Source organism: Ahaetulla prasina, chromosome 1 (genome assembly GCF_028640845.1).
Source record: "Ahaetulla prasina isolate Xishuangbanna chromosome 1, ASM2864084v1, whole genome shotgun sequence".
Lineage (NCBI taxonomy): Eukaryota > Metazoa > Chordata > Lepidosauria > Squamata > Colubridae > Ahaetulla > Ahaetulla prasina.
Genome location: NC_080539.1, coordinates 373,364,093 through 373,375,986, shown reverse-complemented (window position 1 = coordinate 373,375,986; position 11,894 = coordinate 373,364,093). Strand labels below are relative to the sequence as shown.

Sequence of the window (11,894 nt, the reverse complement as noted above, 5' to 3'; positions counted from 1 at the left end):
GATGCTGCAAAATCCCCATTCCCTCCCCACTCCGGGGGGAAGGATGCTGCAAAATGCCCATTCCCACCCCACTCCAGGGGAAGGATATTGCAAAATCTCCATTCCCTCCCCACTCCAGGGGAAGGATATTGCAAAATCTCCATTTCCTCCCCACTCCGGGGGGGGGGGGAAGGATACTCCAAAATCTCCATTCCCTCCTCACTCCAGGGGAAGGATACTGAAAAATTCCCATTCCCACCCCACTCCTAGGGAAGGATATTGCAAAATGCCCATTCCCATCCCAGTCTGGGACCAGCCAGAGGTGGTATTTGCCGGTTCTCCGAACTACTCCAAATTTCCGCTACCGGTTCGCCACAACCTATCAGAACCTGCTGGAGTTTTCACCCCTGCACGATCCCCTTTTGCGACCTCCCTGATCAGTTTCCTTTCACTTCCCTGTGACTAACTGAACGACCGCAGTGGGCAAGGAAGGTCGTTAAAACGGGGGCCGGGTGAGTGGGTGTGTTTCCCTCGCGGTCGCAAGTCGAGGACCGCCGGCCCAACTCTGGCCTGGCGGGGAAAAAAAAACGTTCCGGATCCGCGGCTTTGGAAAAAAAAAAAAAAAAAAAAGCAAGGCGAGAAGAAATCCAGTCCGGGTTTTGCGGAAGACTCTTGTCACTTTCCAAAGCCGCGGCGCTGCTGCTGCTGCTGCCGGCGGCGGGTCCTGGATCTGCGTTGCTGCCGCCGTTGCCGCCGCTGGAGCAGAAGCGGAGCCGGGTGGGGTGGATTTTAGGGGTGGGGGTGGGCTGATTCTCCCCAGCAATATGCCCCCCGGCCCCTTCTCTCTATCCAGCCCTACCTCTGCTGCTCCCCCCTTGATCTTCCCAACCTAGCAGCTGAAAGAAACCCAAGAAGGGGTGGGAGGGGAGAGAGGGAGCCCTCCAGCATCAGCTTAAACCCCCACCCCTCTCCTCTCCGTGCACAATCACTAACCCCCCACCCCATCCCCACGCCTCCCCCCGGGGGGCGGCGGCTTTGCTTTTATTTTATTTTATTTTAATTTAATTTTTTTTGCAATGGCATGATAACCGAGTTGGCAGCGAGTTGCTGGGAAGGAGGAGCAGAAGAGGAAGAGGAGAGGGGGGGTGGAAATAGAGGAGGGGGCGTTTGCTTTACATTTCTTCTCCCCGGCTGTCCCCCCCCCCCCAATCCCCCCTCCCCCCCATCCTTCTTCTCTAACCCGGGTTTAGCCTCGCTGTTCTTTCTGGGACGATCGCAGACAAGCATGTGAAGGCTTGAGGACAGGTGGAAAGGGAGGAAGGGGGGGAAGATTAGAGAGAGAGAGGGGGGAGAGAGAGGGAGGAGGAGGAGGAGTCCTCCTCCGCGGACCCCCCCTCCTTTCCCTTCCTTCGCCTTCCCCCTCCCCTCTCCTCAAAAGGCTTCGCAGAGTTTGGGGAGCCAGCCATCCAACTGCAACGTAACCACATTTCAGCCTCCGGGGCAGATCTCCGGAAAGCGAGCCAAAGGTAAGACTAGATTCCTTCTTTCTGGAAGCGGGGTGGGGGGATCGTATTCGCCTGGGGAAGGGGATCGTATTCGCCTGGGGAGGGGTCTCTCTTCCTCTCCTCCCTCTCTCCCCCCCCCAAAAAGGGGAGAGCGGTGCTTCCTTTCATCCGTCTCCTTCCTTCCTTCCCTCCCTCCCTCCTTCACCCACCCCTGTTTTAAACGCTTGCAAACTTTATAGGATCCGGCTAATTTTAAGAAGATAGGATCGGGATTGCGCAAAAGAATACATCCCCCTTCCCTCCCCTCCCCTCTCCCCAAAATTTGCTAAAAATTCCGGCTCGGGCTTCAAGGGAGCGAGAGAGAGCGAGAGAAAGACAGAGAGAGAAAGAAAGAGAGAGAAATTGGGTCTGGGGGTTGCTTGGAACCCAAACCCCCCCCCCACCCTCCTCGCCGCTTGCTGTCAAGGGGCTGCCACGGGGTTGGATACGTGTCGCCAATCCGTCGGAGCCGATTAAACGCCGCCGGATTAAGCGAAGCTGCCCCCCACCCCACCCCAGCTTCCTCTCCTCCCACCCACCACTCCACAGCCCCCCCCCACCCCCCCACCCCACCTTCAACCCTTACGGCGACTTTGAACCCGCGGCCAATTCCTGGAGCCTCGGGCTTTGGGAAGGCTGGATCCCTGGCTATTTCGCGGATTCGTGATGGGGGTCTTTTTTTCTTCTTAGAAGGGCTGGATGGATCCTTGTGCGTGGGTGGGTGGCCAGCCCTGCTCTTTGGGGCACCCCCACGGTGGGTTTATTTGTGGGGGGGGAGAGAGAAGGGGGTTTGGGGGTTTGTCTTTGGCTTGGCAGTCTCTTTGATAGAATTTTTGTTGTTGTTGTTATTTTGTGTCGGGGCCCCCCACCCGCCCCCAATTTTTAGGAGAGAATATTTAAACAGGGTTAATCCCTTCTGATCTTGGCCATTGTCTCCATTGTCAGTTCCAGGGGGAGGTTGAGCCTCTGTGGTCTCCCCCCTCTCTCCCTCTTCCTCCCCCAAAAGGCAGACAACCCCCCCCCCGATTTTGCTAAAAAAACGGGGTGGCTTTGTAGAAAAGGAGGCGACCCGAATGAAGAAGAGGATGAGAAGGAGAAGGAGAATCGAGGGAGGGAGGAGGCTGGAAAGCATAGCTGGTGGCACAGGCCAAAGTCATCAACACCATCCACCCTGGGGGGGGGGGGCTCCCAAATCCTGTGAGCTGCCCCTTTCATGAAGAATCTAGGTAGCTGGGTGGGTGGGTGGAAGAAGGGAGGGAGGTAGGGAGGACATGGAAGTGAGAGAAGGAAGGAAGGAAAGAGAAGTGAGAAAAAGAAGGAAATGGAAGTGAGAATGGGAAGGAGGGAAGGAGAAAGGGAGGGAAGGAAGGAAGGAAGGAAATAGAAGTGAGAAAAAGAAGGAAATGGAAGTGAGAAAAGGAGGGAAGGAGGGAAGGAGAAAGGGGGGGAGGGAGGAAGGGAAGGAAGGAAGGAAATAGAAGTGAGAAAAGGAGGGAAGGATAAAGGGAGGGAGGAGGGAGGGAAGGAAGGAAGGAAGGAGGTGAAAGTGAGAAAAGGAAGGAAGGCGGGAGAGAGGGAAGAAAGAAAGAAGGAAAGGGAAGGAAGCGGGAAGGAGGGAGAGAAGGAAGGATGGAAGGAGGAAGGAAGGTGAGAGAGAAGGAAGAAAAAAAGAAGGGAAGGAAAGGAAGTGAGAAGAAGGGAGGAAGGAAGGAAGGACAGAAGGGAGAAAAGGAAGGAAGGGAGGGAAGGAAGAAAGAAAGAAGGGAAGGGAAGTAGGGAGGGAAGGAAGGAAGGATTAAGGGAAAGGAAGGAAGGATGAAGGGAAGGGGAGGGGAGGGAGGAAGGAAGGAAGGGAGGAAGGAAGGAAGGAAGGAAGGAAGGAAGGAAGGAAGGAAGGAAGGAAGGGGCCCAGTTTGCCCCCTTCCACTTGTATCCTTAATATCTGGAGGAACGTGGGGCCAAGAGAACCAGCCACAGGCAGTCCCCTCCATGCAGCGGTAAGGGAGGGGCGGATGGGGCTTGCTGCCAGCTCCGTCACAAAGTGAGGAAATTGGGGGTTGGGGTTGGGGGGAGGAGGCAGACGCGGTAGAGAAGAGCCTTTCCTGTTTCCTGGTCCTTCTTTTGCGGGGTGTCACCTTCCCTCTCCCGTGCTTCTATCTTGCTTCCCTGCTTGCAGCTCATTTGGCGTTTTTTCGGAGGACACGGGTTCAAAAGCGAACAGCCAGGGAGGTGGGGAGACATCGCCCTTACCAAAAGAGGCCCAGGAACCCCCCTTTATGACCCTGCTCTGGGGCTGCCGCTCTTCTTCCTCCAGAGCAGAATAGAACAGAGTTGGAAGGGACCTTGCAGGTCATCCAGTCCAGCCTCCGTGCCCAAGAGAGAGACCCAGAATAGACAAATACTCTTTGTATGCTCAAGGGAACCATGTTCTCGCGTCTCCTTCTGTCTCCTTCTGTTTTCAGGCTCTTTTATGGCTTTGGGGATCGACAGCCCCCCCCCACCCCTCGTGATTCTCTCCCCCCCCCTCCCCGCCAAGGGACTACATTTCCAAGTTGCTTAGGCTGGCTTCACACAACCCTGTATAGAAACCTTGTGTACCCTTGCATTCTCACAGTCTGTTAAGCCCAAGTAAGCCAATCCTTGGGCGAGATTTGTCATGGCATGGCCATTTAGGAAGGAAAGGAGGGAGGGAGGGAGGGAAAGGAAGGAAGGAGATGGAAGTGAGAAAAGGAAGGAAGGAGGAAAGAAGGAGGGAGAGAGGGAGGGAGGGATGAGAGAAGGAAGGAAGGAGATGGAAGTGAGAAAAGGAAGGAAGGCGGGAGAGAGGGAAGAAAGAAAGAAGGAAAGGGAAGGAAGCGGGAAGGAGGGAGGGAAGGAAGGAAGGAGGAAGGAAGGTGAGAGAGAAGGAAGAAAAAGAAGGAAGGAAGGAAGTGGGAAGAAGGGAGGAAGGAAGGAAGGAGATGGAAGTGAGAAAAGGAAGGAAGGAGGGAGAGAGGGAGGGATGAGGGACGGAGATGGAAGTGAGAAAAGGAAGGAAGGAGGGAGAGAGGGAGGGATGAGGGAAGGAGATGGAAGTCAGAAAAGGAAGGAAGGGGAAAGGAAGGAGAGAGGGAGGGAGGGAGGAAGCAAGGAGATGGAAGTGAGAAAGGAAGGAAGGAGGGAGAGGGAGGATGAGGAAGGAATGGAAGTGAGAAAAGGAAGGAAGGAGGGAGAGAGGAGGATGAGGGAAGGAGATGGAAGTGAGAAAGGAAGGAAGGGAAAGGAAGGAGAGAGGGAGGGAGGGAGGAAAGGAAGCAAGGAGATGGAAGTGAGAAAAGGAAGGAAGGAGGGAGAGAGGGAGGGATGAGGGAAGGAATGGAAGTGAGAAAAGGAAGGAAGGAGGGAGAGAGGGAGGGATGAGGAAGGAGATGGAAGTGAGAAAGGAAGGAAGGAAGGAGAGAGGGAGGGAGGGAGGAAAGCAAGCAAGGAGATGGAAGTGAGAAAAGAAAGAAAGGAGGGAGGGAGGGATAAGGGAAGGAGATGGAAGTGAGAAAAGGAAGGAAGGAGGGAGAGAGGGAGGGATGAGGGAAGGAGATGGAAGTGAGAAAAGGAAGGAAGGAGAAAGGAAGGAGAGAGGGAGGGAGGGAGGAAAGGAAGCAAGGAGATGGAAGTGAGAAAAGGAAGGAAGGAGAAAGGGAGGGAGGAAATGAATGAATGAATGAATGAATGAATGAAGTCCAGCGCTTTTGAGAACCCTGGGTTCAAGATGCTGGAAAGGAGTTAATTGGGGAAACTAGGTTAAACTTGGTTTGTTTCAAGGAACACCTCTCATTTGTGCTTTGCAGGGGAAGGGACAAAAATTGAGGGAGGGTCTTTTTGTGCCTGGGAAACTTTTCATTTCGCCGTCTGTGCTCTGTATATGCCCAGGGGTTCTCTTGGCCTGTTTGTCTGATCCGAGGCAATACCCAGGAACGCTGAACGCTTAAGGAGAATCCTCAACTTACGACCAACGTTGAGCCCAAAATATCTGTGGCTAAGGGAGACGCTGGTTCGATGGGTTTTGCCCTGTTCTACAACATTTCTTGCCACCGTTGTTAAGTGAATCACTGCAGCTGTCAAGGGAGCCGCGCGGTTGTTAAATGAATACGGCTGCCCTGTGGACTGTTGTCAGAAAGAAAGAAAGAAAAAGAGAGAAAGAAAAAGAAAGAAAGAAAAAGGAAGGAAGGAAGGAGGAAGTGACCCTGGGACACTGCAACCGTCATAAATACGAGTCAGTTGCCACATGTCTGAATTTTGATCCCGTGACCACAGGGATTCTGCAACGGTCATCAGTGTGAAAATATGGTCATCGGTCACCTTTTTTTTTTTAGGGCCGTCGTAACTTGAAACAGTCACTAAATGAACTGTCGTTAGGCGAGAACCACCTGTGTAAAGTCGGGGAAGGCTTTCTGCTTTTGCGACAGTGATACCTTTGGGGTTACAGAGTAGGGGAATATAAAATACAGAATAACAAGAGTCGGTAAGGACCTCGGAGGTCTTCTAGTCTGACCCCCGCCCCCCCCCCCTGCTCAGGCAGGAAACCCTGTACTGTTTCAGACAAACGGTTGTCCAATCTCTGAGTTAATACAGAGCAAATTTTAGGGGGTGGGCTGCAGAATTGAGAAGGGGGACGAGGGAAGGAGCCGGGCTGGAATGAATGACTCTCTGGCTCAAAGAGCGAAGAGGCTGTTTAACCAGAGGGGTTTTTTTTTGGTGAATTATTGTCCTCTTGAACCCAGGGCTGGTCTCGTGATTATCACCCCCCCCTTCCAAAAAACCCCTCCCATCCTCCTTAGCCTGCATTGTCGGCTCAAGACTGGCCCTTTAACAGCTGCCTGCCCCATGCCCGGGGGGAGAGCAGGTTCGGTGGGTAGAGAAGAAAAGAGGGGAGGGGAGAGATGAGAAGAACAGCAGCCCGAAGCCGCGATGAGCTCACCGTTGTAGGCTCGGTGGCGGGAGAGAACCCACGGCTCCTGAGCATGGCCGGAGGGCTTCTCCAAGTCGAGACTGGAGAAATAATCTCTGTCTAATTTTGCTGGAGAAAGCAGCCAATCTCCGGCTTAACTCGAAATGTTCATGATTCGCTTTATAATGCCTCGGTTCGGGCGCAGATTGTGGGGGGGGGGGCAGTAGGCCGACTCTGTAAACCACCTTAGAGGGAGCTGTAAAGCGGTATATATATATATATATGTGTGTGTATGTGGTGTGTGTGTGTGTGTGTAGGTCTTTGGTTATTTGGGTTTTCTCCCACGTAAAATTGGAAGTGTCTTAGCGACGTTTCGACGAAGTCTCATGCGTCATCTTCAGGCTTCAGCTTCGTGCTTCTGGGAGCAATTGGGAGCAAGAGCACAAAGCTGAAGCCTGAAGATGACGAATGAGATTTGTCGAAACATCGCCAAGACACTTCCAATTTTACGCGGGAGAAAACCCGAATAACCAAAGACCTACATACAAACACCCGCAAAAACCTCAAAAAACAAATATATATATATAGGTCTTTGGTTATTCGGGTTTTCTCCCACGTAAAATTGGAAGTGTCTTGGCGATGTTTCGACGAAGTCTCATTCGTCATCTTCAGGCTTCAGCTTCGTGCTTCTGGGAGCAATTGGGAGCAAGAGCACGAAGCTGAAGCCTGAAGATGACGAATGAGACTTCGTTGAAACGTTGCCAAGACACTTCCAATTTTACGCGGGAGAAAACCCGAATAGCCAAAGACCTACATACAAACACCCGCAAAAACCTCAGAAAATATATACAAAGAACGGTTGCCGGAACTGGATATGTCTAGTTTAATGAAAAGAAGGACTGGGAGGCGGGGGGGACACACACACGATAGCAGTCTTCCAGTATTTGAGGGGCTGCCCCAAAGAAGAAGAGGGGGGGGGGCGTCAAGCTATTTTCCAAAGAGCTTCAAGGCAAGAAGAATGGATGGAAATTAATCAAGGAGACAAGCAACCTAGAATTAAGGAGGAATTTCCTGACGGTGAGGAGAATTCACCAGGGGAACAGCTTGCCACCAGAAGTGGTGGGTAGCTCCATTCACCGGAGGCTTTCAAGAAGAAGTTGGAGCAAGCTATTTTCCAAGACGCCTGAAGGCCAGACAAGGAACAATGGATGGAAACTGATCCAGGAGAAATTCAACCTAGAAATAAGGAGGAATTTCCTGACGGTGAGAACCATCAACCCAATGGAACAGAAGTTGCCTTCGGAAGTTGTGGGAGCTTCATCACTGGAGGCTTTCAAGAAAAGATTGGACTGCCATTTGTCAGAAACGGTGCAGGGTCTCCTGCTTGGGCGGGGAGGGGTTGGACTAGATGACCTGCAAGAGTCCCTTCCCCCTAATCTCTAGTTCTGTAGTTCAACTCTGTCGTTCTATTACTCTGAACGACCCGCCTCTGGAAGTTGTGGGGTGCTGCTCCATCACTGGAAGCTTTCAAGAAGAGACAGGACAGCCATTTGTCTGAAATAATAATAATAATAATAATAATAATAATAATAATAATAATAATAATAATAATAATAATAATAATAATAATAATAATAATAATAATAATAATTTAATTTGTATACCGCCCTTCTCCTGGTGTAGGATCTCCTGCCTGAACAGGGGGGCTGGACTAGAAGACCTTCAAGGTCCCTTCCAACTCTTGTTACTCCGTTATTCAGTCTGGCCTGTAGTCTCTTTAATTTCTCGTCGAGCTCGGATGCCAAGCTCCAGACTGCTGGAGAGTTTCTCAGAGGCCAAGAACTTGTGTTGACTTGTGAACTGTCCTCCTGGGACCTTGAGAAGTTGGCATCTGCCCAGAATCCAAAAATTCTTCCATCTGACTCTTACAACCTCTGGGTTTCATCATCGCAATGCTTTCCTTCTGAGAACCACAGGGAAGTCGGATACGGGCGATTCTCAATTTAACATCTGTTTGTTAGTGACGGCCCTGGAAAAAAGTGACTTATGGCCAGTTTTCACGCTGGTTAGATCAGGGTTTGAGGGTTAGATCAGGGTTAGATCAGGGTTTGTCAACTGTGGCAACTTTATGAGGGGCGGACTTCAACTCCCAGAATTCCCCAGCCAGCATAGACAAGACCAGAAAGATAATCTAGCAGTTAGATCAGGGTTAGATCAGGGTTTGAGGGTTAGATCAGGGTTTGTCAACCTTGGCAACTTTATGAGGGGGCGGACATCAACTCCCAGAATTCCCCAGCCAGCATAGACAAGACCAGAAAGATAATCTAGCAGTTAGATCAGGGTTAGATCAGGGTTTGTCAACTGTGGCAACTTTATGAGGGGCGGACTTCAACTCCCAGAATTCCCCAGCCAGCATAGACAAGACAAGAAAGATAACCTAGCAGTTAGATCAGGGTTAGATCAGGGTTTGTCAACTGTGGCAACTTTATGAGGGGCGGACTTCAACTCCCAGAATTCCCCAGCCAGCATAGACAAGACCAGAAAGATAATCTAGCAGTTAGATCAGGGTTAGATCAGGGTTTGAGGGTTAGATCAGGGTTTGTCAACCTTGGCAACTTTATGAGGGGGCGGACATCAACTCCCAGAATTCCCCAGCCAGCATAGACAAGACCAGAAAGATAATCTAGCAGTTAGATCAGGGTTAGATCAGGGTTTGTCAACTGTGGCAACTTTATGAGGGGGTGGACTTCAACTCCCAGAATTCCCAGCCAGCATAGACCAGACAAGAAAGATAACCTAGCAGTTAGATCAGGGTTTGAGGGTTAGATCAGGGTTTGTCAACTGTGGCAACTTTATGAGGGGACGGACATCAACTCCCAGAATTCCCCAGCCAGCATAGGCAAGACCAGAAAGATAATCTAGCAGTTAGATCAGGGTTAGATCAGGGTTAGATCAGGGTTTGTCAACTGTGGCAACTTTATGAGGGGGTGGACTTCAACTTCCAGAATTCCCCAGCCAGCATAGACAAGACAAGAAAGATAACCTAGCAGTTAGATCAGGGTTTGTCAACTGTGGCAACTTTATGAGGGGCGGACTTCAACTCCCAGAATTCCCTAGCCAGCATAGACAAGACAAGAAAGATAACCTAGCGGTTAGATCAGGGTTAGATCAGGGTTTGCCAACTGTGGCAACTTTATGAGGGGCGGACTTCAACTCCCAGAATTCCCTAGCCAGCATAGACAAGACAAGAAAGATAACCTAGCGGTTAGATCAGGGTTAGGTCAGGGTTTGTCAACTGTGGCAACTTTATGAGGGGCGGACTTCAACTCCAAAAATTCCCCAGCCAGCATAGACAAGACAAGAAAGATAACCTAGTAGTTAGATCAGGGTTAGATCAGGGTTTGCCAACTGTGGCAACTTTATGAGGAGCGGACTTCAACTCCCAGAATTCCCCAGCCAGCATAGACAAGACAAGAAAGATAACCTAGCAGTTAGATCAGGGTTAGATCAGGGTTTGTCAACTGTGGCAACTTTATGAGGGGCGGACTTCAACTCCCAGAATTCCCCAGCCAGCATAGACAAGACAAGAAAGATAACCTAGCGGTTAGATCAGGGTTAGATCAGGGTTAGATCAGGGTTTGCCAACTGTGGCAACTTTATGAGGAGCGGACTTCAACTCCCAGAATTCCCCAGCCAGCATAGACAAGACAAGAAAGATAACCTAGTAGTTAGATCAGGGTTAGATCAGGGTTTGTCAATTGTGGCAACTTTATGAGGAGCGGACTTCAACTCCCAGAATTCCCCAGCCAGCATAGACAAGACAAGAAAGATAACCTAGCAGTTAGATCAGGCTTAGATCAGGGTTTGATCAGGGTTTGTCAACTGTGGCAACTTTATGAGGGGCGGACTTCAACTCCCAGAATTCCCCAGCCAGCATCGCTTCTGGGAATTGAAGTCCGCCCCTCATAAAGTTGCCAAGGTTGACAAATATCGTCATTCTCTATCAAAGCTTTGGACTGACGTAGTCCTAGGTTTCAACCATTTGTTTAGTGACTGCTCAGAGTTACGACGGCACTGAAAAAAGTGACTTACGGCCGTTTTTCAGACACGGATGACCGATAACAGATTAAGAGAGTGGGAAGGGACCTTGTAGAGGTCAGTTCAGAAACTCAATTCCGGAAATTTTTTTTTGGGGGGGGGACCCACCCTGGGAATTTGGCTCCCCCATCACCTTTTGACCTTGGAGGGCCGGTGCAGGACCCAAAAGACGTCAAAAATTCAGAGAATGAGTTTTGCAGATTTTTCAAAACCTGGACCTGGGGAAGGGTCCCCTTCTGAGCCAGAAAATTAAAAAAAGGGAGAAAAAAATCAAGATTTGTTCTCATCAAAGAGACCCTTGTCTGCCTCCCACTTAAGCGACTTCTCTTTCGTCTGCCAAAAATCTCTCTCTCTCGTTCCTTCGCTCACTCTGGCTTCTTGGGGTATTTTTTTGGGGGGGGGGTGAGAAATTCTCAAGATAAGCACATTCTTGAGATACGGAGCCGGCCTGGGAAAGCGATTCGTTGTGTGGCTGATGGAGATTTATGTCACCGAGGCTGCAGGATGACGAGGCAAAGGCCAGAGAGAGGCAGCGGAGGGCTTCTTAAATGCTAAATAATTTAAAATATATATATATATATATAAACCCGATAACAGCACAACGGCTTCCGGGCTTTGTGAGTTGAAATTTGCAAAACAGGACCGAGTTGCATCCCTACGAAATTTTGAGAGGCAGGGAAGGATGTAGAGGGACGGTGTTGTACATCTGCATCAGATACAGTACAAGCTGTGTGTGTGTGTTTTTGTGTGTATGTGTGCGATTGCCCTGCCCTTTCTGTTTTTGTCTGACAGAGAAAAGTGGTACAGCCTTTGCTTTCTCTCGTGAGGACTCTACCACTTGCATCCCTCGGGCCTCAGAAAAAAAAAAAAGGAAAGTGACCGATTGGGAGAGCGAGGGGGAAGGCTGAAGAAAGTATTTTTCAAAACTCAGAAGCCGTTTGCTCAATGATTTGGGCAACTCGAATTATTTTATTTTTTTTACTGTTTCATTTTAGTTATTTTACGTTATTATTTTTGTCATTTCATTTCACCAGACAGAATTACAGCAGAACAAAGTTGGAAGGGAGCTGGAAGGTCATCTAGCCCGACCCCGTGCTTAAGTGGGACCCCCAATACGATTCTGGACAAATGGCTTGTCCAAGTCTTTTCTTAAAAATCTCCAGAGATGGAGCACTTACAAATTTAATTTAATTTAACTTTATTTTATTTTATTTTTTATTTTATTTTATTTCATTTCATTATTTCATATTTCATTATTTTATTTTATTTCATTATTTTATTTTATTTTATTATTTTATTTTATTTTATTTTATTTGTTTTATTTTATTATTTTTTATTTTATTTTATTA

The 11,894-nt window shown here is 49.6% G+C and overlaps 1 protein-coding gene across 1 annotated transcript in view; it reads left to right on the top strand.

Moving 5' to 3' along the window:
* The first annotated feature begins 701 nt into the window (after positions 1–701).
* Positions 702–11,894, top strand: part of SEMA6B (semaphorin 6B) — a 246,084-nt gene continuing 234,891 nt past the window's right edge. Inside the window, exon 1 of the mRNA XM_058163625.1 lies at positions 702–1,506. The gene's annotated coding sequence lies outside the window, so the exon portion shown is untranslated. The remainder of the gene's footprint in view (positions 1,507–11,894) is intronic.